The sequence below is a fragment of the Diorhabda carinulata genome, chromosome 4, assembly GCF_026250575.1.
Source record: "Diorhabda carinulata isolate Delta chromosome 4, icDioCari1.1, whole genome shotgun sequence".
Taxonomy (NCBI): Eukaryota; Metazoa; Arthropoda; class Insecta; order Coleoptera; family Chrysomelidae; genus Diorhabda; species Diorhabda carinulata.
The window spans coordinates 23,533,333-23,561,211 of NC_079463.1; the positions used below are offsets into that span (position 1 = coordinate 23,533,333).

General features: G+C 32.6%; 1 protein-coding gene and 1 long non-coding RNA gene across 3 annotated transcripts in view; both read left to right on the forward strand.

The window, feature by feature from the left end:
• Positions 1-27,879, forward strand: part of LOC130892635 (protein argonaute-2-like) — a 310,219-nt gene that overhangs the window by 152,319 nt on the left and 130,021 nt on the right. The gene's annotated exons all lie outside the window — the stretch shown is intronic.
• LOC130892637 (uncharacterized) overlaps positions 261-27,879 on the forward strand; it is a 77,738-nt gene continuing 50,119 nt past the window's right edge. Inside the window, exon 1 of the long non-coding RNA XR_009059070.1 lies at positions 261-27,878. This is a non-coding gene — a long non-coding RNA (uncharacterized LOC130892637). The remainder of the gene's footprint in view (position 27,879) is intronic.

The window sequence follows — 27,879 nt, forward strand, 5'->3', positions numbered from 1 at the left end:
AACGCCTAATCCGAGCATTCAATAAAATTTTTCATTTTCTGCACCAGCATATTGTTTCATATCTGCCCAGATTTAATCAATGGGACTGAATTGACAATGGTAGAGCCTAAATGGTGGAATGCTTTTATTTTTCGGCCCTTTGATAAATAAAGTTTGACTAAAACTCATTTTTATGATCTTCTTTTTCAATTTATGAAAGTTCTGTATTAGCCATCGCTTCATCAAAATCGATATTTTTAGAAGTAAGCCTTTCATGCATAACTGCTTTCTTAGTTGCGATTGTTGGAATTTCCTATGTGTGATATAAATCATTGTCTAATAAGACAACACAGCTCTCTTCAAGCTTTGCTAGAGTTTTCGAAAACCAATTTTCAAAACAGAACATTTCTTGTGATAGTCCCCAGTTTCTGGCAGTAAACGATTCTACTTTTCCCAATCATAAACTGTTCCTTCCTCGTCTTTTGTTAAAAAAAAATTGGATACAACTCTTCTCATGGCGAAATTATCGATTGAATTTTTTTTTACTCGATCACTGAATGATTAGCTCTGTACTTACGAAGGATTAGGTAGACACTTGAAGAAGCTTCTTAGCTCTCTTCTTATGCTTAGTATAGCTAAAGGTGACATTTTCATATTGATGAAAATTACGCAACAAACAAATTCAAACAATCTCATAGTATTATGATAATACGATGCCGTCCCTGTACTACACCTGATCTAGAGGCTTCTGCAGCGATGCGTTGATCGCTCCTCCCACACGGCTATTTATTTGTGCCACGTTTCGCTCGGGATACGCTGATCACGCACTGATAATTATTTTGGTTTACTATTTTTCTTCGATAGATATAGACTTTAATCAAAGTATAATTTTTTATCTAGTCTACATGAACCACAGAATATGCGTCAATGCCTGGGATCCTAGTTTTCGACGATAAGAAGATGTTTAAACAGACATGATTTAATGTATATTATTTCTCGTTCTGGTACTTCACATATCGTATTAGGGAAATGAGTTTTTGATAACTCATTTAAAAAATAACTTCTGAAATTGTAATTTTTTAATTCCACGAATGTTATGGCATTTTACTCTTCGATGGGGAGGAAATAATGCTATCAGAGAGGGTTAGAAAGGGATCAACTGTGAAATCTAGGCTGTGCTACCAGATTTAGCAACATTATTTCTGAAGATATATTCACGTCTTTATTTTTTTCTAGTATCATGAGAAAAATCCAAAAATAATATTGGTTATTAGTTTCCGTTAACTTCTACAAAGTCTACAAATCGTAAAAGGTGATATTTAATTTTTATCTTTTTGTTGTTATCAATAAATTGAAAAATATCATGTTGACACTAAAATTGTGGTTTATATATTGAAATAAATACATAACTATTATTCATAGAAAACCTTATGGGTCATTTTATAAAAGGGTGAGTCTCGATTCTCCCCTAATATGAATTATAGCTCAGATACTAGTTAGGACCCATGTGCGTCGTTGACATCTTTTTCGATTTATATGCGTGTACTTAATCTGAAAGTGACATTGGACCTGTATCCCTGGAAATTATTGCAGGGATATAGTTCTCGTATGGAACTTAGGCATTGTGATTAAATTAAACTATTTAACTAGTTGTGTAGCATTTAAAATTTCCGCTTCTCATTAACTTTTTAAAGAACCGATTGTATCAAAATCAGGTCGACATATGTATCAAATTTTTTTTCTACGACACAATATATTGTAATTAAACGAATATCTCGTGATCCGATCGTTATAACGAACTTCCTGTAATAGTACCTAGACGTTATCACGAAGGGATTTTGCGTCTAAGACGCTGCCGTTGCTAGCATTAATAACTAATATTCAGATTGGCATACAGGCACATTGTGGTGTCAAGGCACACATCAACTGATTTGCCAGGATAATGGAAAAGACGGCGACGAAGGAGAAGCAGGACAGCAAACCCTTGTACATATTCAGCAGGAATAAGGCATGGACTACGTACAATCAATTCCTTATTCCATCTCACTGGTAGTTATTGGACAGTGCCGGAGGACTAAATATGCTAAATAAGATGTTATCGAAAAGTAATAATTTTTGAGAAAACTGGTTGTTTGTTCTAATAATTGGCAAGTGATTGTGCATTTTTTTAGCATTGTAAAACATTGAGCCCTTAAATAATTTTGAACATGGAATAGGTAGGAAAAGGTCGTGCTCCCCGTTTCTAAGTAGACTTTTATGAAATTGGAGAAGCGTTTTTAGAGTCGAAATGTTTAATCTTTCAAAAAAGTCCCGGCAGTAATCACTGCTGTTTAGTCCAAAGCTCTCTTTTGTAGTTTGAATATTCGCTCAAATTGAGTCGCACCACACGCACCCCAGAAGGGCATATCGGAGATGCGTCTCAATAAGGGCATGATAAACTTTTAAGGGGTGGATAATTTTTTAGATAAAGCGGTAATATGTAACTCCCATTTCAAGGAGTTTTTTGTATTCTGATGTATATAGTACAAATAGTACAAACATATTTTAAATTTCTTTGGATGAAAATAATAGGATGAATGATATTTGTCTAGTGAGAAAATAATGAAGAAACTTCATATATCAAGGACTTTGTATTCTCCAGATATTTTCTAGGTCAGATATAATCTCGAATAAGAAATATACTAGACGTTGAAATTTGATAATTCAACTAATTTCAATTAATATATCACAAAAATTTAAAGAAGTGCTTCTAATAAACTCCGAAAAAGCACAACCCTATTAAATACAAATGAGAATGTTCAATTTATCTCAAAATATTCAATCTTATATTGCTGCGTCCAAACTTGTGACCTGGTGTTGAATGAACTAAATGCATTTGTTCATACCGTTCAAATGGAGTCATTGATATTTCAATAAATCTAAGGGATTCACAAACAGAATTTAATAATTTTTTATTGAAGAACAAAACAATAATAACCACTTAACACACAGATATATAAAATGGATGCTATATTACAAGATAATGCTATTAAATAACGAGATTCTACAGAAAAAGTACGCATGCGCCAAATGTAAGCGACAGTCAACTGTTTAACTTGAAGCCTACTCTTTCGAATGCCATGTCTACCATGTCTGTAAACAAATCAGTGTAGCCGTATCATTTGTTGGTATAGAATCGATTTTTTTGCAATGCAAATATTCAAATTCAAAATGACTAAAACATATTAGAAAAGGTAATAATGCGTGACGAATCAAATCTGCATCAGAATGAAAAGTATTTTAGTCTGTTGGAATGAAAAGGCGACGCGCGTGCTCAAGAAACTAACAGAAAATGGCTTCATGCACTGTTTCGAATAATGGAAGATTTGTATGGAGTAAAATAGGGGTGGAGAATAAGTATATATTGAGGTTGATAATAAAAAAAACATACATAGTATCAAAATAAAATATTATATATGAGCTGTCTCATTAATTAATAGCCACACCTGGTATGTCGAGAATGACAGCCCAATATCCGATATATTTGGTAAAAATTTAGTTCTGTACTATAAGCAGTGAAAAATTTGTTTTTTTGACATCAGAAGGAAGCAAAATTTCGGAACACCGGAAATTTCATGCCAATATTTAATGGTAAATTTAACTATCGGTTAAGTAATCCTCTACTTAGAGATACATTCAATTTATATTTTATTTACGCGCTTGTTAAGATTGCCCAGCAGTTTAATATAGCCTACATTAGTGGTAAAATATGTAATAATTGAATATAACTTGTAATCTTCATTTGATTTAGAGGGTTTTGAAAAAATAATAATGATAATATACAAAGATTTTTGAAGATATTTGTTTAGTGTTAAAAAAAAATTTGCACAACCTACAATTTGGACTATTCATAACTATTATTTCTTAAAAATTCATCAACACCACTATGAGTCGGAACATCTAATTAAAATCAACTGTAAAGTTTAGGGTTCGAAATACTGCAGCAAGCTCTTGGGATTCATATTTTTACTGTTCTTCAAGGTGGAACTTCATGTTATTCTCTACTCACAACACAGTGTATTATAAATTTTTTTATTCCGACCACGCTTGAATGTAAACTTGCTAATAAATTTCTATAACAGTATTCTCGTATTAAGAATATTCATTTATTTCTAATACTGCCTAAAACCAGAAGACTTGAAGTGTAGCTGTTGCATCTGGATGTGCAGGTTCAAAGTAGTGTAGAACCTGAGTGTCATCAGCATATGATTGAATGAGACACTGTCACATATATCAAAGACATAAACGGAGAACAAAAGTGGGCCAATTATTGAACCCTGCCTCTGCCTTCTTCCTTCGAAGGATTTACAAGATATTTCGTCAAATCTTAGATATTTCAGCTTTGCGCAAAGAAGATCATGATCTAGAGACAACTTTCTCCTCATCCTATGCTCTTATTATGTTGTCAGGGATATTTAACATTGCAGTTGCTATGCTATGCTTCTTACGAAACCCTAACTGATACACGGGAAGATTATTTTCCTGTGAAGAAGAGCAAATCTTTCAACTCAGTCAGATTATGTACTTTAGGTACTGGAAAGACTAACACCTTCTTCCTGCCGTTCAGAAAATGGCCAGTCTCTAGAAATCAATTTATAATATGTGTAAATATGTCTATAGATTGAGCGAAGTTAATGTAGTGTCAATAAAAAATTAAACTTGTTTTAATAAAAGTTGTATTTATGTATAAAATTGTACAATGGTAGTACCATTGGGTGTAGAATATTTTTGTTAATATTTGAAGGGTATAAGCAAATGAATTCGAATGGTTTTCAAACTCTGGAATACGCAATATTTAATGGGCCAAGAGAAAAGCGCGGATTTTTCAAATCTAACCCACAAATCTTCATTATTTAACCCTGTGACTTATTAATAGTTATAGCAATTACCAAAAGGAATGTGAAATTGTAGACGTTTGAATGCTATAGATGAATCTGAAAAAATCATTAGGATCCGTGTCGAAGTGTGTCTGATTAATGTGTTATTCTATTACTCACCTTTTTTCGAATTAAAAAATGGTTTAATAATGTGTTACGCAATCAATTAGCTACACAAATAGGTTTGTAGATTAGGATATTTGCTGATCAACGCACGTGTAAATTTATTAGAAAACCATGTGAAATATTTACTTCAAACTAAATTTGAAGAATCAATATTTTCATTCTCAATTCAAAACTTTTTAAACTCCAATTATATTATTATTTTTTTCAAATTTTTTCTTAATCGGATCGTAGCACCAGCTGTCGGGTCAAACTGGAATGATAATAAAATGCGATCGTAGCGCAGTCTTCCGAATTCAATGTAAAACATTCCAAGATCAACAACAATTTCATTAAAATCAATTCAAAAGTCTATTGCTAGATCTTGTTTGAAATAAACCTAAAAAAATGTCTTCTACTTACAGTTATCATTATTTATTTAATTACAATACTTATTGCATTTATTATTAAATATGATTGTTCAGTTGTGTTGAGTGAATAAATTTTTAATGTGTAACAAATGTCATCAGCGTCCCAAATACACACCACGTATGTTGAGGAAAGTTTTATTTCTAATTGTTTTATAATATATAAAAAAAATTTAAGAAAAGTTGTTATTGCATTATCTATCCAAGAAAATAAACATAAAAACGTCTTGAGACTAAAAAATTCTTTTTTCATTTTAATTCTTTGTATACGAAAGTTGATTTGAAAATTCAGTTATTAGAGTTGATTTTTTCCCAAGATCCAATGGGACGCTCCAACATTAACCAAGAGGAACAATTGTACGACGTATTTACTGATATCAAACATTTTTGAACTGACATTTTCATGAGAATCAATTTTAGTCGAGGAAGCAACAGTATTGTGGAATTAATACAAATAATTTTACATCACCCTATCATTTATATCAATACATTTTGACCACTACTTTCCCCCCGTATTTTCGTCCTCCCTATAGTCCCTTCCGTGCCCGGAGATCCTCCTACTAGTTCACTTTGGCCTTTTCGTCTCTCGCCCCGCATTTACCCATCTCTCGAAAGCCCCCAAGGATCGTATGTGTATATGCAGATATCGCCATGATGTATATGAGTCTATTGATCAGGGTATGTAAGCATCTTGGCTCTCTCTGTCATAGACGTAGAAGATTTCCTACAAATAGTCGCATCTACTAAACTTTGAAAACCACAAAAAAGAAATTTTCATCACGTAATATTATTCTAATACTGAAAATGAGGATCCTTTTGATAAAACGAAACGTATAAGGTTATAGAACGTGCTCTTTTTTCTTCACTTCCAATTAATTGGACTCAAGACATGAAAAAACTCAGTCAAAGAAATTATAGTAAACGAAAAACAAATAAAGTTATCGTTTAGCATCCTGAAGACACAATGGGACTGAAAAGAACAAGTTCCGTAAAATAACACGATGAGTATCTGGTATGGGTATGTCTCACAGAGGTCTCATTATGTGAATTGTTGATCAGATTTCGTGCTACATTGGGCGATTCAACTATTTCTAATAAAAACAAAAATTCACGATAGATCACTAGAGCTTAGCTTGAAGCTTTAAATATGCACGAAAAGAACAGTTGGAGGATCTGAATAAAGGTAGCAAATTATTTTACGGCGCCTCTTGCCATGTGACATCAATCTTTAATGCTAGTTCCCCCTTACTCTGCCATCACGTTTCATGTTTCTGCACATGAAGCCACAATGTTCTCTCAGAAAGACAGTGATAATGTTTAGTACAACCAGATATTTCCTAGATCTCACAGCATTGAATTTCCGAACTTTTGGATGTGTCTTAGAAGGATCCAGCAGAGTCAAATTTTTTTCACATTCTCTCTTCTTCTGAAACTTTTTCTTTCAGTTGCCATTTCCGATGTCACAGAATGACTCAACCAGCGAGAGTTTTGTACTTTTTTCATTTCGGTGTTCAAATTCCTATTCAAAAAAATTTATTGGTTACTGGGAAGACTATCCACTCTACCTAACCTAACCTAACCAAATAATCCAAAGATTTCAATATAAAGTGCTAAGGAGCATCGTTGATGCACCTTGATACCGATACCGGAACAGCGATCTTCATGTAGACCTGGAGATAAATACAGTGAGACATCCACTAAATTCGCAAAGAGTCACAATGTCGAAACATGTGAACATCGAAGACTGAAGAGGACTAAGCCTTTTGAGATGGTTAACTAAGTGCTTAGTGTAAAAGCAGAGCAAAGTGCCGAATTTTACATATTAGTGTTAGTGTTGACAATAATAATTGTACAGGGTACTTCACGATGGGATGAATCGATATGTATATGGGAAAGTACTACGACTAGTGTCTACTGAAAATTTGCTTACATGTGTTTTGTTATACCGGAAGTGGACCCCAACTTCGTTATTTTAAACAGAATGCTATGGTTTATGGAATCCACGCGAAATTTCAATATATTATAGGCATAGCATGCCTAAAGTCCACCATTTTTTAATTATTTCAAATTTTCAAAATTTTTGGACACATGCAAGCCCCCCACTTTTTCCACTATTTCTAAATTTAAGTGAATCAGGTCTAATATTTTTGGGATTTGGGGAAATAACACTTGCAGCTTTGAAAATCTATGAAAACCTTAACAAAAATTTATATAGGGTGTTTAGAAAATGGTGCCGAATTTCGCTATCTAAAAACTTCGAACACTTAATTTTTTCAAATAGCAACCTCTATTTTTCTCTTTGCGATTGGATTCTACGTTTTAAATTGAGGCAAATTTTCTCATATGCATATCGATTCAGCTCGTTATGAAGGACCCTGTACATAATAATTGAAGGAGTAAGACACTTAGTTCACAGACACTTGTAGTAATTTAGGATGGAACAAAATTTTTCGTTGATTGTGATAATAATCAGATCACAATAACAGGAAGATCTTCCAGGTTTTCTTTTAAAAAACATCTTATTCCAAAATAAGTCCATTTAGCGAGAGGACTAATAATCGACATCGAATAATTTATTTGTTATATATAATTATTCAACAACAGAGACTGAAAGTTCGATATAATAATCAATCATCATTACCTTGTATGATTTAAACGTTTGAAGTTTAAACACGGCTATTCAAGCATCGATAATGCTCAACGATCAGAATTTCCATCATGATGGAAACTGGATGTTTATCGGCATGATGCAAAGGAAATAAATATGTATTACACCTAAAATTGTTGACTATTTATACCTTCCAGTATGAAAATAAAGACGATGAAAACACTGAATCTGGCCTCATTAGAGAAGACCCTTTAAAACTGCAATTATATCAAGAACGTCAAATCATGGTAAAGTCAATAAAGGTGTTTTTATTGATCTAAGAATGTTGACATCAATTTGGCTTTAATTACATGTACCAGGTGTGGCTAACTTGGACAAACATAAGAAGTGAGAGTCTGTTTACGATATTCAGAAATGACGTCAAATTCTAATGAATAAATGTTTCATATCAATTAAAACTAAGAACTATCAAAATTTTGACAATAGAAGACATATATAAAGACAAAAAAATACAGGCAAGAATAGACTTACAGAAGAAATAAATGTAGGCACGAATATCAATCAGGGAGATTCCTTAAGCCCCTTACTTTTTAATCTCATAGTGGATGAAATAATAAAAGCAGAGGAAAAGAGGAAAGGTTACAAGATGGGAAATAGAGAAATAAAAATCCTCTGCTATGCAGATGATGCTATCCTTGTAGCAGAAAGTGAAGACGACTTACAAAAATTGGTTCACGAGTTCAATATAGTAGCAAAGAAGCTGAACATGGTAATTTCATCCCAAAAAAAACACTGGTCATTAGCAAAGAACCGATTAGATGTAAGATAGGAATTGACGATACCAGCATTGAACAGATTATGGAAACTAACTACTTAAGCATCACACACTATCAAGCTATGGAGATGTAGAATCAGAAGTAAAAAAACAAATACAGAAAGCCAATAGATCAGCAGGATGCCTCAATAAAACAATATGGAGAAACAAACATATTAGAACGGAACTAGAAATTTAGAATTTACCAAGTTCTTATAAGATCAATAATGACATACACAGCAGAAACGCGACTGGACACGTCCAAAAGACAAAGAATGCCGGAAACAGCTGGAATGAGAATACTAAGGAGAATCACGGGGAACACACTGAAAGATCGAGTAAGTAGAGACTAAATTAGAACAACATGTAATGTGGAGGAGAGTGGTTATTGAATAGAAAAAGAGAATGGAACAATCATATAAGTAGAATGACAGATGATAGGGTAGTAAAGATAGCAAGAGACAAATCGCCGGCCGGGAGGAGAAGTGTCGGTCGACCCTGGAAAAGATGGAGCGATAATATAACTTAAAAGCACAACAAAAGAAAGAAACAACCAGAATTGCCTATAGAAAAGATAGAAGAAGAAGATCTTGATCGAACCTCGGAGGTGTCCCACTACTAATTATAAGGTTCATAAAAAGCTAGAAGTAGAGATCCCAGACTGAGACTAAGAAGAAAAAGAAACACTGTTATCTATTCATCTGAATTCATCCCTAGCGAAAAATTGATAAAGAACTCTTCACATTGTCTTTCTAAAAAAGATCAGAGCTGTTTTTGGGTGGCAACAGCGTTCATACTCTCCAAATCACTGCTTTAAGATGGTGGGTGCTACTATGCCGAGGTTTGGACGACAAATTCTTGTGGTTCTGTGATGGTTCTACGTCTAGAGCTTTTGGTCATATCTTAAGCGAATGCTCGTTAATAATGAAATTTAGAATATTGATTCTGAAGTCACATTACCGAGACAGCTGACGAATTCAACGTTGGTTTACATGGTCAAAAACAGTACATAACAAGGGCATGAAACTTTTTTTTTTATTTTTAACTAACATTTATTGGTTCTGCATTTTGTTAGCTAATGTGAACCTGAACTATTTTTGATGAAATAAGTAACAGAATCGTAAGGCAATTGCTAGCAGTTACTGCACAATATGCCGACAATCTTCTTTACATCTGCTTGGTTTGAAAAAACAAGACCGTGTCACAATTGATTTAAAAGTACACAAAACAAAAAAATGTGAGAATTGTAAAAGTTTTGTCGGCTAATTACACATATACACAACCAGTAACACTCATTTTCCGTTCAATTTACTGAACAAAAAAACCCGTTTTTACATGTGATTTCTTGAAGCGCAGGAAGTTAGTTTTTTTTTTGTTCTATCCGAATTCAACTTTTGTTTCAATCGGGTAGTTCAAGTTGCACAGTCACTGTTATATGCTTCATTAAATTCTCATATCGATTCGGTATGGGAACAATTTTAAGATAAATCGATTAAGTAATAACTAAAGGGTTCAAAGACTGTGAACGTGTCAAAATGATCTAATAGCGGACAAAAATTTAACTTATGTTGATTCTTACTTATAGGTGTGAAGAAAAGAAAATATGAATGTAGAGTGTAGGAAATATATTTCTTCAATTTCTTTTTAAGACTCTTCTGTTTTTAAATTAGTTTTCAAAATATTTTGAAAAAAAGTCAAAACGTCGAATTTTATCTTCCAAAAATTATTAGAAAAACTAGTTTTAAAACAGAAGAGACCTAAAATCAAGAACATTTAGGTGCATTAGTATAGAAAATATACATATACATTCTATTTATACTTTTGGATTTATTTTTCACATATTTATAACTAGACTATTGAACATACGGGTTGTTCGTTATTATGTGTAAAAATTCTACAGGAAAAATCGCGAACCTAGAATATGAAGATGAAACCCGAATCATAGATTGAGGTTAAAAGTGTACAAATCAAAATATAAAAATTTTTTGTGTTTATTTTCTCAAATCTTTTGAACATTTTTCATTATATATTAGTATGAGTCAAAAAATAATTTTTATTCACAACCATATATGCAATGCTGTCATTAGTAACGTCATTTAAGGCTAGAAAGTGTCATATTACACACCTCTATTTCTCGCCCTCATTTCCTACCCTCACTTTCCGCCCTCTAAAATGTTGTGTCCGTTAAAATTTTTCTCATCTATTCTAGATGAATATTTCAAATATTATAATACCTATTTAATAGCAAACAATTGAAACTAACAATGAACTTAATCACGACAAACTACTTATTGAAATTAATGATTGAATTTGAATTATTATGAGCGTTTATAGAAATATTTGTGTCAGTACCAGCGATGAGGTCTCCAACAGTTATCTCTTTGGTTGACTAATTGCTTTGCTATTGAATGCTATTGCAACAGCTTCAGAAGACATGGCACATTGAGGCAGCTTAATGGTAATTTTGTTTTCATTCTCCATTGATCTATCCATATAACCTTCTGCCACAGTACTAGATTTACATCCTCCCAGTTTTTTGTTTGGAGTACATTTGCACCGTTTTTGGTAAGTAACGTAGCGGCGGTTCTTCTTAGAGCCTACTCTAAGAGTACTCTAAATTCATAAAAGTTGCAATTTTTTGGGAAAAATCAGCTTTTGGGCACAATACCATTTGGTTGTTTCTTAGTATTCCTCCTCTAAGCTGAACAAAAAAACTATAGATTTCCATGTTTTTTCTCAAATTCATGTAATCTCGAATGATCTTCACCCATTCTGGATGTGTAATAAAAAATGATCTACTTGTATGTGTTTTGGAATAAAAGAGCACGATTGAAAATTTTCACTAATTCGCCCGTCCGACAAGCTTCATACGCCTATTTTTAATGCGAACTAAGACAATAAGAAAAATATAATACTGTAATTTGTAATTGTCGATTGCTTAACACATCTTTGATTATTTATAAACGCAATGTCTTTTAATCTTTAAAGGACAAGTATATCATTTAATGGAATATCATTTTCATCGGCCCATTTTCACAGGTTAAAACTTTTAGCTATTTTAGGGTTCTTAACAGTTATGTTTTGATAATCTAATTCCGATCCCTCATGCTAGCTAACTTCAGGTTCATCTCCATCTGCTTCTTCCAGTGATAACAGATCATGTTAGATTTGGTTCTGCCAAAACATTAAGCATTCCAGCAACATTTAAAAAATATAGTTAAATGAAAAAGTAACAAACAAAAAACATTTTTATTTACCATCCTTAACTGCGTCCAAAGAAAGCAGATTAAGGCGTAATTAGATCTGCAGCATAATATTCAATGTCTTCATCGTTATCGGACATAATTTTGTCCCAGCACTTCTGCAAAACTTCAAAAGAGACCTTTTCCCAAGCATTGCATGGCATTGCATAAGAGTTTAACAACGTAACAACGTTGTATTCGTTATTTGATAAAATGTGGGCTAAAAGGCTTTTTCGTTAAAATAATTTTATTAGTCTGATAACATTTTGATCCATAGGCTGCATGAGTGCTGTACAATTTGGTGGGAGGAATAATGTTGTAAATCTTCCATCTTCACCAGTTAGCTGTTCTACAGTTCCATGACTTGAGGCATTTACTATGATTAACAGCGCTTTTTCAGGCACATTATGACTTCTTAAATGCCTTCTAACCTAAGGTATAAATGATTGATGAAACCAATCTATAAAAATCTTTGTAGTCATCCATGCATTAGCAGAGGATTTGTATTCAACAGGAACGTCAGCGTTTTTGAATGCTCGTGCTTTTTTTATCTTTCCTATCTATCACTACCATCTGTAATTTATGTGACCCATCTGCATTGAAACAATCTAAAAATGTTACCCGTTCTTTGCTTATTTTTCGACCTGGTGCGGTCTTGAGAACGAACCAGCGTTTTTTCCGGTTTTTTCCAGTAGAAGACCGATTCGTCTGCGTTTTTTATTTGAGTAGCCACAAGATTTAATTGTCTTACCTTCTCTTTAAATGTAGTCAAGAAAGGATTGACGACAATTTGATCATTGGATAGTTTCTTACCGCACACTTTTAAAGCACGCGGACTATGCTTTTTTCGAAAGCTACAAATCCAGCCCCTGCTAGCACTAAAATTATCATTTCCATATGCTTCGGTATAAAACTGTCTTGCTCTAGCAGATAAAACTTCATAGGAAATTGGGACATGCCTCGATCTTTGTCTACAAAACCACGCATACAAACAAGTTTCCGTTTCAGGATATTCAGCTTTTCGTAAAGCTTTTCTGCACCCTGGGCCAGAACCACACTGACTGATAAATCTAAGAAAAACTACACAATTCTACAGCTGGTTCCTAAGAAAATGTATACGATTCTTTAACTTCTTTGACAAAAAATGAGCAGTGTATTTTAGGGCCACTAATATCCTAGTATATTTTATAATAAAATATTGGTCAGATGTTGATTTATATACAATAATAATCAATGATTATTATTGTCAATTTGACATAAAATTGATTTAAATTTGCAAAATGTCAAAAGTCTTCACGTCAAATTGATGATGTGTTTACATTGCTCAAAAGAATAAAAATCATTTTTAGATCGTATGCACATTTTTAGGAACAAGCTGTACAAAGGAAAGCACTAAAATTGTTTTAAAATCAATCCTACCTGTAGATTTTAGACTTTTTCTGTTTTATGTCATAGATTGTAGATCTTTCAACCCCATAATCAGCGGTCAACACTTTTCCACTTTCTCCCTTGTTAAGTCTTTCAATAATTTCTCTTTTTTTGTTTTATGGACAATGTCTTGTGTTTTCTTTTAGGGGGCATTTTTATTTAAGTAAATATCAAAATAAAACTTATATCACCTAAAATTATTACATTACACACATCCCAACAAAGTATGTAAATATCATTGCTCAAAAGCATAGAAAAGCAGTACACCTGTTTAATGTGAGTCCCAGATATAAACAAAAGGGTAATTGGGGGAATCCCTGAACATCTAGTCATAATTTCTGTAGGAAATAGGCCTAAAAGTATAGGTTCGGATTATCGAGTACTATGAAATTCGGATTAGAGAGTATTCAATTGAAAATGCTTGTTCGAACTACCGAAGAACTCGGACTATTATTATAAATGTTCGAATTATCGAGTCTGCACTGTACCATAATAACTGTGCACGTATATGAGCTCAAACATGATTTTTTTTAATACTTAGTTAAAGATCATAAATATATTACCTTTATCGGTAGAAATTCATTTGAAGCTTTGTTTAAAAAATCCAACATATTTTTTCTGGAAAATACGTTCGATTTCTTGAGCCTGAAGCCCACATTTTTTTGGTTTTAGGAAGGTAAACAGTTGCCCATGTTTCTAAATATTAGTTTTCTATTCAATTTGTAGCATAATTCGAAACATACTTTATATTGTCCACAAAGTGGACGCCTCCCTTTGTCTTGTTTATTCTCGAAAATATGCTAAGAGTACACTTTCAAAACCGGTACTCTTCACTTTTTTCTACGCACCACTTCTTATATAATTCAATAGCTTTTGGGTAGGGATACTCAATTTTTTTCTGGCACCAGCCCTTCTGCTGCTGCTGGAGAGGTAAAATCCATCAATTCTTCATCGGAAGACATTTTTCTCAATTTCTTATTCGCGAACTTAATATCCATCCGACTTTATCTAACCTGCGTGTTTATTCTGCGAAAAATGTCTCGTCATTTTTTGTTAAATTTTAGGTTTATCCAGAATGAGGCAAGGACAATGTTGATCGAAATATGATGGTTGTGAATAGAATAGTATACATACCTCGATAGGAAGCTTCATTTCTATCTCGAGATCATAGCTAACCTCTAGACACACTTTCGGTTGTGTAAATCTTTACTTTACGCACTAGTTTGTGAAAAAACATACTTTAAGCAGTTGTGCGTAAAAAACGTATTATTAAGGTCTCCCTTGTGTAGTGGCTAGAGTACATGTAAGGCACTGATGTTATTTTTTATTTTTATTTATGTTGTAAAAATTATATATACATAACATGCCGAAGGGAAGAATTGACAGTTATTTAATAAAACAAATCGTCTGTTGTTTCGTTAATGTGAGTAAGATGTTTAAAATATTGATATAATAATAATTAGAGGATACAATTAAAACATTGGAATTAAACAAAGCAGAAGGACCAAACGACATCGTCAATGAGATAGTGAAATTTGGTGAAAATTAACTACTGAATAAATTTCATCAATTGATAGAACTAGTTTGGAAAAACAAACAAATGCAATATGGACGGAATATTGGAGCCATTTGGCCCATATTCACAAAAGGAAACCCAAAAATGTGCGCTAATTACAGATCTGTCACCTACTACAAGATTTTCACTTCCATCGTTTATACAAGATTAAAAAAGTATAAGGAATCGAATCTTGGAGAACGTCAATATAGATTTAGTCCCGGGAGATTAACAATAGATGCATCATTCATATTTTAAATCAAATTATAGGAAAATGTAACGATCAAGATATGAATATCCACATTTTATTTATAGACTTTCAACAAGCTTGAATGTCAGAATTGCACGTTCCAAAAACATTAATAAGCTGACAGGTACAAATATTACTGAATATGTCCAAATATTAGCATACTCAGATGATCTGGCGATGATAACGAGAAGTGTAAAGAATCTAAAGGAAACAACCGTAATGAACGGGGAGAGGATCCAAGCAGGCAACCGAGCGTATCATAAATTCCGGCTTCTAATTCTATACAAAAAAATCAGTAGACTACTAAAACGAAAATATATAGAACAGCAATAAGGTCAACAGTAATAACCCATGGAGGAGCAACGATGAATCTAACAAAATTTGATGACGAAAAACTTAACAACTTCGAAAGAAAAATGATAAGAAGAATATATGGGCAAAAAAAGTTAAGGACAATATAGAATCCTAATGAACACTGAAATTAGAGCGGATACTATCACCAGATATACAATCGCAGCGAATACATCGGCTAGGACACATAAAACGTATGAAAAATAATAGTGAAGTTAAAAAAAATGGAAACTTTTAGGAAATTGGTCCAAAGGAAGACCAAAAATCCAATGGGAAAGTCAAGTAACAAGTGATCTACCAAAACAATGATCTTTAGAAGAAGAAGAAGAAAATGATTTGAACGTGGATTGACTCACGACAATAAATGACTCAAAGAGCTCTTGATTGAGCGGTTATTATTCCTATTGGATTGTACAACTGAATATACAGAGTGAGTTTTATGTATGGAACGCCTGAATTATCTCAAAAACGGCTTGTACGAGTTTTATAAATTTTTGTGCGGTACGGCCGGTATTATGGTGGTATCTACATTTTTGTCTATACCTAAATGCCATAATTTCGAAGTTACAGCTATATTTACAGTATCTTCAATAAAGTTACAATAAATATTGTATATTTAAATGGCTTCGATTCAATAATCTTCTTTAATTTGATTATTCTTAAATTTTTTTCAACTATTATTTTTTAGACTGGATTTGTCCTTCGTCAATTACCTTTTTCGAATGATTAATAATCATTACACGTGAATATTATACATTATACTCAATTTACCACTATTAAGGAAAAAGCACAATATACTATTAATCTTTTTAATTATTTTATAATTTAATTATAATTACAATTGATAATTCTATTACTTAGGTTATTAAAAGTTACAAGTGTCATTTTTTCACTCTCCATGTAGTACTTTCTGTGGTGATTGATCTGGTTAAGCAGTCACAAGAGGGTAAACCACTCGATTAATTCTAATGGTGCCTGCCGTGTGAGGGTGTCTGTGGATTCTGATCTTGAACTTCTGTAGGTTGTAGTGTTCTGGCAAGACGTGCCTTGGTAGCTGATTTCACAGACTTGCACTTCTCCAAATTGACGTTCTGGGCGTCTTACAAAAACTGCTCTAGATGGAATTATGCTGGACAGCGCATTTGTCGTGGTAGTATCGCTAAAGCAGAGTCAGGTCAGCGACCTTTTTTCTATACTCTAAGAAGTCCAGAATATCTGGTCAACTCTGTCTCACCTATAAGTCGAATTGTACTTTTCTGTATTGAATCGAGATCCTAAGGTCATGCTTGTAAGCCCAGCTCCAAATGTACGAGAAATACTCCATGGCATGTTAAACCCTGTCAAAAGCCTTCGACATATAATATTAGCAAATTCAAGACATCTTAAGATTTACTGGTTAACGACTTTCTCCATGACCTTGGCAATAGCTGGTACTAAAGCAATATGACGGGGATCGACTTTTGTAATTTTTTCTTGGATGGGTTGAACCCGAGCATGTTTCCAATTTGCAGTTATATATTGTTATTTCTTATGATTCATTCCATTAATTTTTTTGTCGTCAAAGCTTGTTATTTAAGTTCTCAGCTTGTACAACAGCTTCTAATAACAGCTTCGATACCGTCACAAATTCTAGTCTATGATTTTTTTATAGTTGCAGATAAAATGTTTATATTATTGTTTTCATATTGTAGAACAGTTGATTTATTTTAACGATTGTAACAAATTTGTTAGTTTTGTAGCTTCTTTCATGCTTGGGTTTAACAATTCTAATTCAATGTCAATACCATTGTCCATTTCATATCTATTCAATAAAATAACATTGAACAAATTAATGAAAATTTCATTCAAAATTCCGTCACTACAACCTAGTAATAAAGTTTCTAAAAAATTTTTCATAGCAATGCACTAATGAAACTGCTCATTTATTTAGTTGATTGTACATTTTATCTTGTTTATATAAAGACGTATGCTATTCTCTTCTTGAACGAAGAAACCTTGAGGGAATAGAAAAGCATCAAAGTAAATAGACGCTTCGTTGTGAGGTACGTTAATTATAAAACTGGCCTACTTTGTGTAATATGTAAAGCTTAATTCACTGACCTAATCAGAAAAAGCATGGAGAGTCCTGGTACTCGGTTTCTAATGAGCTAGCTAAGCAATATGTATTTTTCTTTGGTAATTATCTTTTGTTTTATTTGATCAAATTCGCATTATATACAAAATGCATCTGAAATCTACAGTTCACGAAAAACATAAAAAGTTTATGATTAGTTGAGATATAGAAAATGATATTTTGAGGATATTCCTTTATCTACAAAAATTGCGAACCAACTAATTTCACACAAAACTAACCTAGCTCCAATTTACAATACAGGTGTTTTTAGTGATTTCCTATGGTAATTAAACACTGCTACTCATTTTTACATTAAACAGCCGAAAAATCCACTAACAAAAAGTAAAATTGTTATAAATCTTCATATCAGCTATTTATAAAAAATCTGAAAGCTGCTGAATTTCTCGGATAATGAAGGGAAACCTCTGCATGAATCGATCTACACTAATTGCTTCGAAGCTACATTTCTTATCCGTGGTATATATGCATTAATTCTCCTAATTGACAACTTGAGAGCAAACTACGTATAGTTAGATGATGGTGAGAAAGTATAAGTCTTTGGGTTCAATACTCCAATATTCCCATAATGCACTTTTTGTGGACTCTATCCTGGATGTCATCCTTTTAATTTATATATTGTACCCCAATTCTTGAGTCATAAATCGTTTTTATTATATTTCCTCTCTCCTCACGCTCCTCAATCATTCAAAAAAGTTCTGATGTGTTCACAATGTTCCATAATATTTCCTAACATTCAAGTTCTATAATGATCTAAGATATTCACAACGTTGCAGAATGTTTTAACGAAACTTCAAGCATAAGAACACACCCCCTGGGTTAAAACTGGCTAGGAGATGGTTACCAGACTATATCACTTCCTTGACCTTACCAGGATTCATTTAAGCTAGCCAAAGAATAAATACAAATGGTAAATTTATCCTCGATATCAGCAGTGGTAAGAGAGTGGAATAAATTTAATTTGAGTTGAGAAAAATCAATTAGAGAGTATCTCGTAACTGTCAACGACTGTACTTGTATTCATAAATCAAATTCAGCATTTCAATTTTTGAGTTATAAATTGAATCATTATTTGTCGAAACTTGTTCGTGTCAAAAACTAAACTTGACGTGTATGGCGTTTTGCGGATGCTCTAGTTAATTAATAAAGTGTGCAAACTATAATTGTATTATAAAAACTTGAAGTTGATAAATAAATATAATCATAGAAGAGAATTACGAAGCATTTAAAAAAATTTACTACTTATGTTGTGAACTCTGCTATGAAATAAAAACCAGGTAAGCCAGTGTTCATCGTAACAGGAAGAGATTGCTCATAGATCACAACAGGTATATTTGTCTTCTTTCATCTCATTCAAAAATGAGTTAGAAAAGTTTATTTCTAGCACAGATCCTGATAATGATTCTTTAAGACAAAATATTTCTGTTCAATTACCGAAAAAGTTATCTAGAGTGTCTTAAAAATGAGAAAAAAATCTTCTTATTCTCCTTCATCGTACGTTAGGAGTTAGTCCTGTGTATGCATCAATGGTTGCCTAGCTGCTGCTGGGATAATGAAGACCAGCTTTCATACCATCTTGTAGGTGGTCGTCCTGGTGGTCCTGGATGTATTCGGTTTTCTTCCTTTGCAATCTGACATTCTGTGATCGCGTTCGCGTTTCAGTGGTTCTTAAAAGTCGCTTAGTTATGTTGACCTTTCAGTTCATTCTTTAGATTTCTATTACTTGTTATGTTCGTTCCTAGATATATAAATGACTTCACTTGTTCTACACCATGATCGTTTATTGCGAGTTTACATCTTCTCGGTTCTCTGGATTCTGTAAAAGATTTGGTTTTCTTCAGGGATATTTGCACGTTAAAAGCTTTCGCTATTTGTTCAAACCTATACAGTAGCCTTTGTAAGTTATCTTCGTCTTCTGAGATGATCACTGCGTCATCAGCATAACATACTATTTTCAATTCTTTGTTTCTCATCCGTTATCCTCTTCCAGCTTGCTTTACCTCGTTTATAATCTCCATTATGATGCTTAACAAGCTCGGACTGACTGAGGCTGTCTCCATATCTGATACCGGACGTCACAGGTATTCTACTACTCAGTTTATTTTTCAATCTGATATATGTGTAATTATCGCTGTTCAAGTCTTCGATTACTTTTATTATGTTGGGGTGAATCTTCTGAAATAAAATCTAATTACATAAAACTTTCAGTTGGAAAATTCAATAGATCAATAATAATAATTTTTGTTAACGTATCATCGCTGAAAAACAGCAAATAATTTTTTAAACGCCCCATTGGCTTTTCTCATACTGTATACGTGTATGCGCGAAGGAAGCACATTGTTAAAATGTGAATAAACATATAAAAAAACAAAATTTAGGTTATTTTGCTTGATATAGTTGAAATTATCTATGAAAAGTTCAAAATTATAACATTTCGATTTTTCAGGTATATTATTTGATTCAAAAAAATTGTCGGCAATTTTCAATCTTAAAAAAATCATAACAATTAATAGGTTGGAGAAACGGTAGTGGCTGCGAGGATTTTTTTCATTCGAAATATTATAAAGAATAAAAAAAATTAAATGTTCGCAAAAAATACATTTTTTCTGGTTTATTTAGTTTTTCGTTGATTAAACAATAACATCAAAATATATCAAGTTTCATCATACACTTTTATGATCAGGAACACCTCCCGGACTTCTTTAAAAAAAACTACGAATTAAAATAATTTTTCAAATAAATGCGCCACTGAACTCCGGTCTATATGCATAATCTACGGATTACTAGAGAATATAGACAAGTAATGACAGTTCTTAGTGGATTGAGTAATATTAACAACTCGATGGAATGTCATTTCAAGATTCAATGTTACGAACTCTTCCACGACATAGACCATGAATCCGGTCCTGTCTGCTTATAATGGAAGTCTAAAATATGGGGCATACGTAGATTCGTTTGATTTTGTTTTTTATACATATTTCTATAATATCGGCGTCTTTGATATGTTTTTTCATAAGCAGCAGAGATTTGTTTGTTTCTCGTGCAAGATATTTATCTGATACATCTGATACATAAAAAACCAAAGGCCGCATACAATAATTTTAAGGATTGCAATTGAGCTTTCTCTGGAAATGAGTGGAAATATGAAACTGCAAGGGTCCAGAAAACGCCTGTCCTAATGCCTTCGACAAAAAGCCTTAATTTTGGTTTTTCCAGATTGCTAAACATTTTTAAATCTTTGCACCGCTCAGCTCAGGTGGGAATATACAATTCGTTTCCAGCAGCATCTGGTGAATGTCCAATTTATCATATTTTTTATATGAATTCCTGCTTTTGCATTACAGCAACTGATCCAGCATGTTTCACTTTCGAATTCCGAGAGATTTCATAAAAGTAATAAACTAGTGGAATGTGAATTATTATTTTTATTAAAGGTATGGAAACAAGTCCACGGAACATAAAGTTTTCGGTTTACAAATAAACATTTTCACCCATTCACAATGTTTTTCTGGGAACGGGAAGAATGAGCCCGTATAGCACAAGATGTTATGTGTCGGAATTGTAGATTCAACGAGAAAATATGTTTGATGTTCCATTATAATTCCGTGATGGAAAAATTTCTCTTATTTAAGTAAATCAATAAAATTGATGAGTAAATAAGGAAAACACGCTAATATAACCTACCCATTGTACAATTTCGGCGAAGTTAACTTCATATCAGTTTGAACTTTATCTTTTCCTTGTTAAAATTCACCCTGAATCAACTTTTAGGGTTTCCATAATAGAAGATCTTAAAATAGTTAATTACCAAGCAAAGACTCTCTCATCTCTTCGATATTAAAATCGTAAAATATGCATTAATTCCGAAGAGCAAAGTTTTACGAAGAGGAGTCCGTGTGATAAAATCAGAGAAAATAATAAAATTGTGAGTCGGATCTCGTGATATTAACGTGAAGATCAAGAGAGGGAAAGTATGAAATATTTTTACGCGTAATGATTAAGGTTCGATGGGTAAACTTTTGTTTCCTGTATTGCGTTGAAGTAGGTTGACACTAAGAAGATGAAAATTTGATAATACTGCTTTTTAAATTGGAGCTATTATGATGGATCTAGCAGTTTACTCACACTTTTTTATAATACGTTTTAATTTATGTTCTAATCATTGTTTAATCACATATCAAACATAATTTGTACGAAAAAATGTTCAGTCTATCAGCTTCACTATATTAACTTTTTCAATGTAGGCGATGCATTTTATATCACATATCTGTGAGGACTATTCATAATTTTAGAATGAAAATGATGAGTTCTAATAATTTCTGAGAAAATTTTATTTGAAATTCATAGTTTCACTCAAGTATATACCATTCTTCTATTTCTACCCCATATAGGAGCCCCCAGAGCTGAACGACGGGGCTCAGCTTGAGCCAACGATGAGAAACCTGGACTTGGCTAATCAATAATGGTCCAAGCCTGGTTGGTGTCTGGATAACTTAGTTCCGGCCATTCTATAGTCAGTCAAGCCTCGCTGAACTCTATATAACCTTACCTCGGCTATAACATATTCATCCAAGTCTCGGTGAACTCAAGGTAACCCCACCTCGACCATCCTATAGTCACCCAAAACGGACTGAACTCTGAATAACTATATAAATTTGTTCTAATATCTTATCTATTATAGATATCTTAACATTAAAAGTAATAATTTTTTATGAACAAAATTTTCTCATGCCTAGAAGACACAAAAAAATTGGATAATAAAAAATAGTATCATTTCTTTATATATTTAATTATTTATTGACATTTTTATGTGAATTGATAAGTAGAGTGCAATAATTGAAATTTGTCATGAAACTATGATTTTATTAACATTATATTGAAAATATTTTTATAAGCAACCAGGGTTGCAGAACAGTCTTGGGTTCATCTATGCAACCAAGCCTGTTCCAGGCTTGCAAACCAAGCGAGGGACATTGTTATCATCCCAGGATTCCACCAAGTCTGGGCCAATAATAGCTTCCAAGCTAGGGTCAGAGTTGTACATGCTTGACCCAAGTCTGGGCCTATGCTCGGCCCATCATAAAATCCTATATGGGACATCAGTTCTGCGGGACGTGTGTCATTTTTTTTTTCATATCTTCTAATTTTCTATATACATATATGTTTCTAGATGTTCTAGATGTCAGGTTTATGACCTAAAGATAAAACTTCTTTCACTTTCACTACATCTGGTATGGATCGAGTTTTATCTTTAGGTCCCAATTTTGCACAAATATTTCTTGTGACAAAGAAATCAGAATCATACAATAATAAAATGATGAAATCATTAAACGATGATACAACTTACAAAAAAATTAAACAAGACCCTACGAATTCGTATCAAAAACAAAATAATAATCTAATTCGATCTGGGAAGAACAACTTCCTATTTTACCATCATATGCAAGAAAATTGATAATTCACAATGCCTTAGCTCCTAAAATATATTGTTTACCAAAGTTGGCTGATTGTTTCAAGTATTCAAACTCCTCTTATCTTATCATATCTAATTATTTGAAAAATATTTTGAAAAAAACTTTATACCAAAAAAAATTACTATTTCAAAAACATTTAGGATTTCTAAGAAAAGATTAAAATCAAAATTCCTAACGAATATGCATTTATTTCATTAGATGTGGTTTCTTTAAATATAAATATTCCTATTAACATTGTGAAAAATATATTAATAAAAAATGAGACAAAATTAAAGAATATACAGAAATACCTCAAAACGAATTAATAAAAGCTATAGAACTCACACTTATATCTATATATATTAGGTCTTTTTGAATTTAAAATTAGTTTCTTTTATAATTTTTTGGAGATAGATGAAAAGGGGCCAAAGAAGTTTTGACGAGCATTCAAGATTTCTATACTATAAATCGAACCTACAAATTAAACTCTGTGTTAAGACTTGGTGGATTTAACGTATTCAAATGATTAAGGACAGAGTGGACACGTACTACGAGGGCTGCTACTTAAGCTTTGAGATTTAATTGATATTTTGAAAAAGGCTAAAAGAAGTAAAAACGTTAAATTTTCATCTGTCTTAAGCAAATTATCTAATTCAAAGTTTTCAAGGTTTTTATCGACACATGTGTATTGTTCTTTAGATGTACCAGTGAAGAAAGTCCATCAATTTGTAAATCCACCGTTTCTCCGCATTTTGTTTTCGTTTCCTCTCGAATTTATAGGTTCCTGTCAATCATCCTCTTGTAACTTTCTTTTATGTCATGTAAACCATTGAGTTGAGTTTTTACACCCTAAATTCTAAAATTTTATTCTAGATAAAAATTGACGAAACGTCAATTTTTATCTATTTCTTAAAAATTATTAAGAAAACTAATTTTAAAACAGAAGAGACCTAAAATCTAAAACATGGTGGTTGCACTACTTAATCTTTCGAGTAACTATAATTATAATTGTAAGAGAACAAACTCCTACCATCGAACCTTAAGAGAAAATCGATGGGAAAGGGTTAAGAATTTTTATGCGTAACGTTTAATTTCCCTCTTGAAAACGTGAATACCTACTGTGATTCCTTAGAAAGAATTCGTTCAAGTAATAATATAAAACGGAGAGATAAAGTTACTGCTCACTATAAGGGTGATTTTAAAATACGAAACGAAAGAGAAACACTCTCGAAAATTTGTGCGTTAAAAATCATGTTGGAACCCTACGTGCAATGAATATATAAATTCCAATTTCTTAGAAATTCAATCTTTTGGTGGTAATTATGAGAATTTTGATACAAGATGTAATTGAATTTATTCCAAGCAGAATACTAGATATGAGGTTTGAGAAAAATAAGAGTAATTGTATATTTGTAACAGCAATTATCAAATGTGTTGTTTATATAACATTAAGGTGTGGAAGTGCAATAACTTACTTAAAATGAAATTTAAAAAGAAAATATTTAAATAAAAGTTGTTATATTTGCACAGATACACATTTCTAAAATATTTTGGGGTATACAGGGTGTTTAGCCTAAGCGTGACAACATGAAGTTAAGTTTTTTTAAATACAGCGTAATTTAGCGTGAAATTCTGCATCTAGCCCTGTCACTTTTTTTCTCATAAATTGTAACGTTACCAAGTTGGAGCGAAAAATATGAAGATTTGACAAAAATTGGTTAGGTTGGCTTAGTAAACGTTATAATTGAGAAGTAACTAAACTTGTTTGGTAAGTAAGAAGGTAAAGGATTGGTGAAATGTTTGAACAGAATAGAAGTTTCATTTGAGGTTCGGGGTGTTTTTTAGATAAGCATCAATTCAGGAGATTTCAATTATCAAAAACTTCATTTTTTAAATGGAACACCCAGTATATTATTTCACCATTTCATAAAACTATTTTATCCCTTCAAATTATGTCTGATAATGTACACTCTAAAATTGACTGTTTTCAAAAAATGCATTTTTAGTTTATGATTTGAAAATAATCACCTTTTTGACTAGTAAACACTGAATGTAACGTTTAAAATACTTCTAGTTTTTGTGACAAAATCAAACCAGTAATTTTGTACCTTCAAAAACTGTAAATTTTTGTTTTTATATTTGATCTAGTAAGCTATTGCACTTCCACACACTAATAGGCCACCCAGTATTGTAAGATAATTAACTTTCAAAGGAAATTATTGTTTTTTTCATTATAGTTTTATAATCCATAGAGATACAAAATTAGTACAGTGGCAAACTGCAAAAAAGTGGCAATCAATGATAGAAGCATGAAAATTGGTATGTTGGGCAATGATGCCAAAAAAATTCCATGAATGTATATAATATGTATGTAGGTAATATTTTTCGACCATTCTCCTACCATTCCTTCTTCAAGAAAAATATTACCTACATACATCTTATTTATATTCAGGGAATTTATTTCATTCCAATGCAATGTCTCGAGCTTTTAAACTTTTGGATGGACGCATGGGTCAATTTTCTGAAAGGGAGGGGAATAGATTTGAATAAACGTTTGTTTTCCCCGCGCCCCAGCAAAGTGGTCAAAAGGATTTCGCTTCTACACCTCCACAATGAATTATTGTTTCAAGAACAGGTTATTACGATGAAAATTTTGAAATCGATTCCAATACTGAAGAATCGTCGAATATGCTCTGAAGAAAAAAAAACAAAAATTGTGACTTTTTAAATGCTAAACTAAAATCCTCGGAACTAGTCAACTTGCGGTACCTCCTGTTTCCCCCCACCTCGACATATCGACCTCATATAAACTTAAAAATGTCATATTTGACCTCTACCACTAGAATATCGTATTGAAAATTCGATCCTGAAAAATGTATGCGGTCTATTGAAGAAAAACCGCAATTTTGACGTATTTTTCACAAAAATTGGAAAATGGGGAAATTTTCAATTTGAAATTTGGTGCATTTTTCGAGGTCGCATCTTGTAAGTAATGACATATTCATGTTCAGGGGGGTCAAAATATGTAAAATCGACCCGTCAAAATTATTCACCCCACTTTTTCACGGGGGGCTCCCGATCTCAAAAATTTTCTTTTGGCATCACTGCCCAACTTACCAATACTCATGCTTCTATCATCAATTGTCACTTTTTTTTCAAAATTCACTGTTTACCACTGCACTAAATAAACTATTTGCAAACACAGTAGTCAACTGTCATTAGTAGACTATTCCAGACTAAAATTAGGCAAACGAATGAACTGAGTATGGTAACAATGTGGTAACTTTCCAACTAGTGGTTGAAAACTGGAGAGAAATCAGTTGAGGACGAGAAATGGTCGAAACGTCGAGTTCAGAACCTGATCAGGAGATTGCGATAAAATTTCACATTTTTCACAGTCACAGTCACGAAACCCTGATGAAAACTGAAATTCACACAGCTCAACAAATGTTTTTTCCTTTTGTTTCATTTGCAAAGAATTTATTTTCTTTCATGGTTTTTCCTTTGGAATTTCGTTTTTCGGAAAAATAACGGATGGTGTTAAAAAAGAGCTCAGTTCATTCTGGTACCCTGTTTAAACCAAACTCCCTTACAGGCAGGTACATTTTACTCGTCTATTTAGTTAACGAGGTATAAAAATTATTTTCTCCTAGCTTCCAAGTAGGACTACAATTAAGTGCATCTTTCTAAATAACGGCATCCAATTTATAATGATTCGATAGTGTTTTAACGAATACTTTCTCGCATAAGATAAACATAGTTTCAAAAGTATTTATAAAAATAATAAATTTATAAAGGAGGTACCTACGCCTAAGGTCGATCAAACAAAATTGTCGGAAAGGCTTTTTTTAGTCTGCAAATGATATTGAAACATTAGAAGTTTAAACATACAGGCATAGGCAAGGCATTCATTTAATTACATTCAACATCGATTTTACATTGGTTCGGTTCAGATGTGTGCTTCTTTTATCTTCAAAAATAAGACTAAAATAGAATCACCTCCCAACGGGTTGGTAATTCGTTAACAATTGCCGGCAATAAATTATTGCACTTAGATTGAATAAATTGGTCGGTCGGTACGGTTAACTCGAAATTAAAAGTAACGTGTTTTGTGCCACACAAATACGTGCAAGAGGTCAATTTACTACAACTTCCTTCCATTCTGTGTTCTCCATTACTTCCGCTTCACTTGTTCTCGTTATATTTTTTCAACGGCGATTAAGTGATATATTCCTGTGAATACACTTGGTTACAAATACAATGGATCGCGTAATCTTGAACTATTTTTTCATCTTATGTTCTCTGCATTTCCAGTTTCTTATCCCTCAAATAGGCACGCATCAAAAATACAATTAGGCGTATTTTATGTGACTATTCTTCTTTAAACTCTAAATAAGTGCTCAATCGATAATAGAATTTATCAAAATCATCAGTTGTATAACATTTTTCCGACGATTGCTGTTTGCTTTCAGGATCGTGGAATTAATTATAACTACAACTTTTCTCCCACAACGATTACAACGACAAATGTTATGGGGCTATGTGGAATATGTGATTGGTCCATTTTTCTGAAATTGCAGAGTATTATTTTTTGCCCGAAAACAAGCTGTTTTTACTTATGG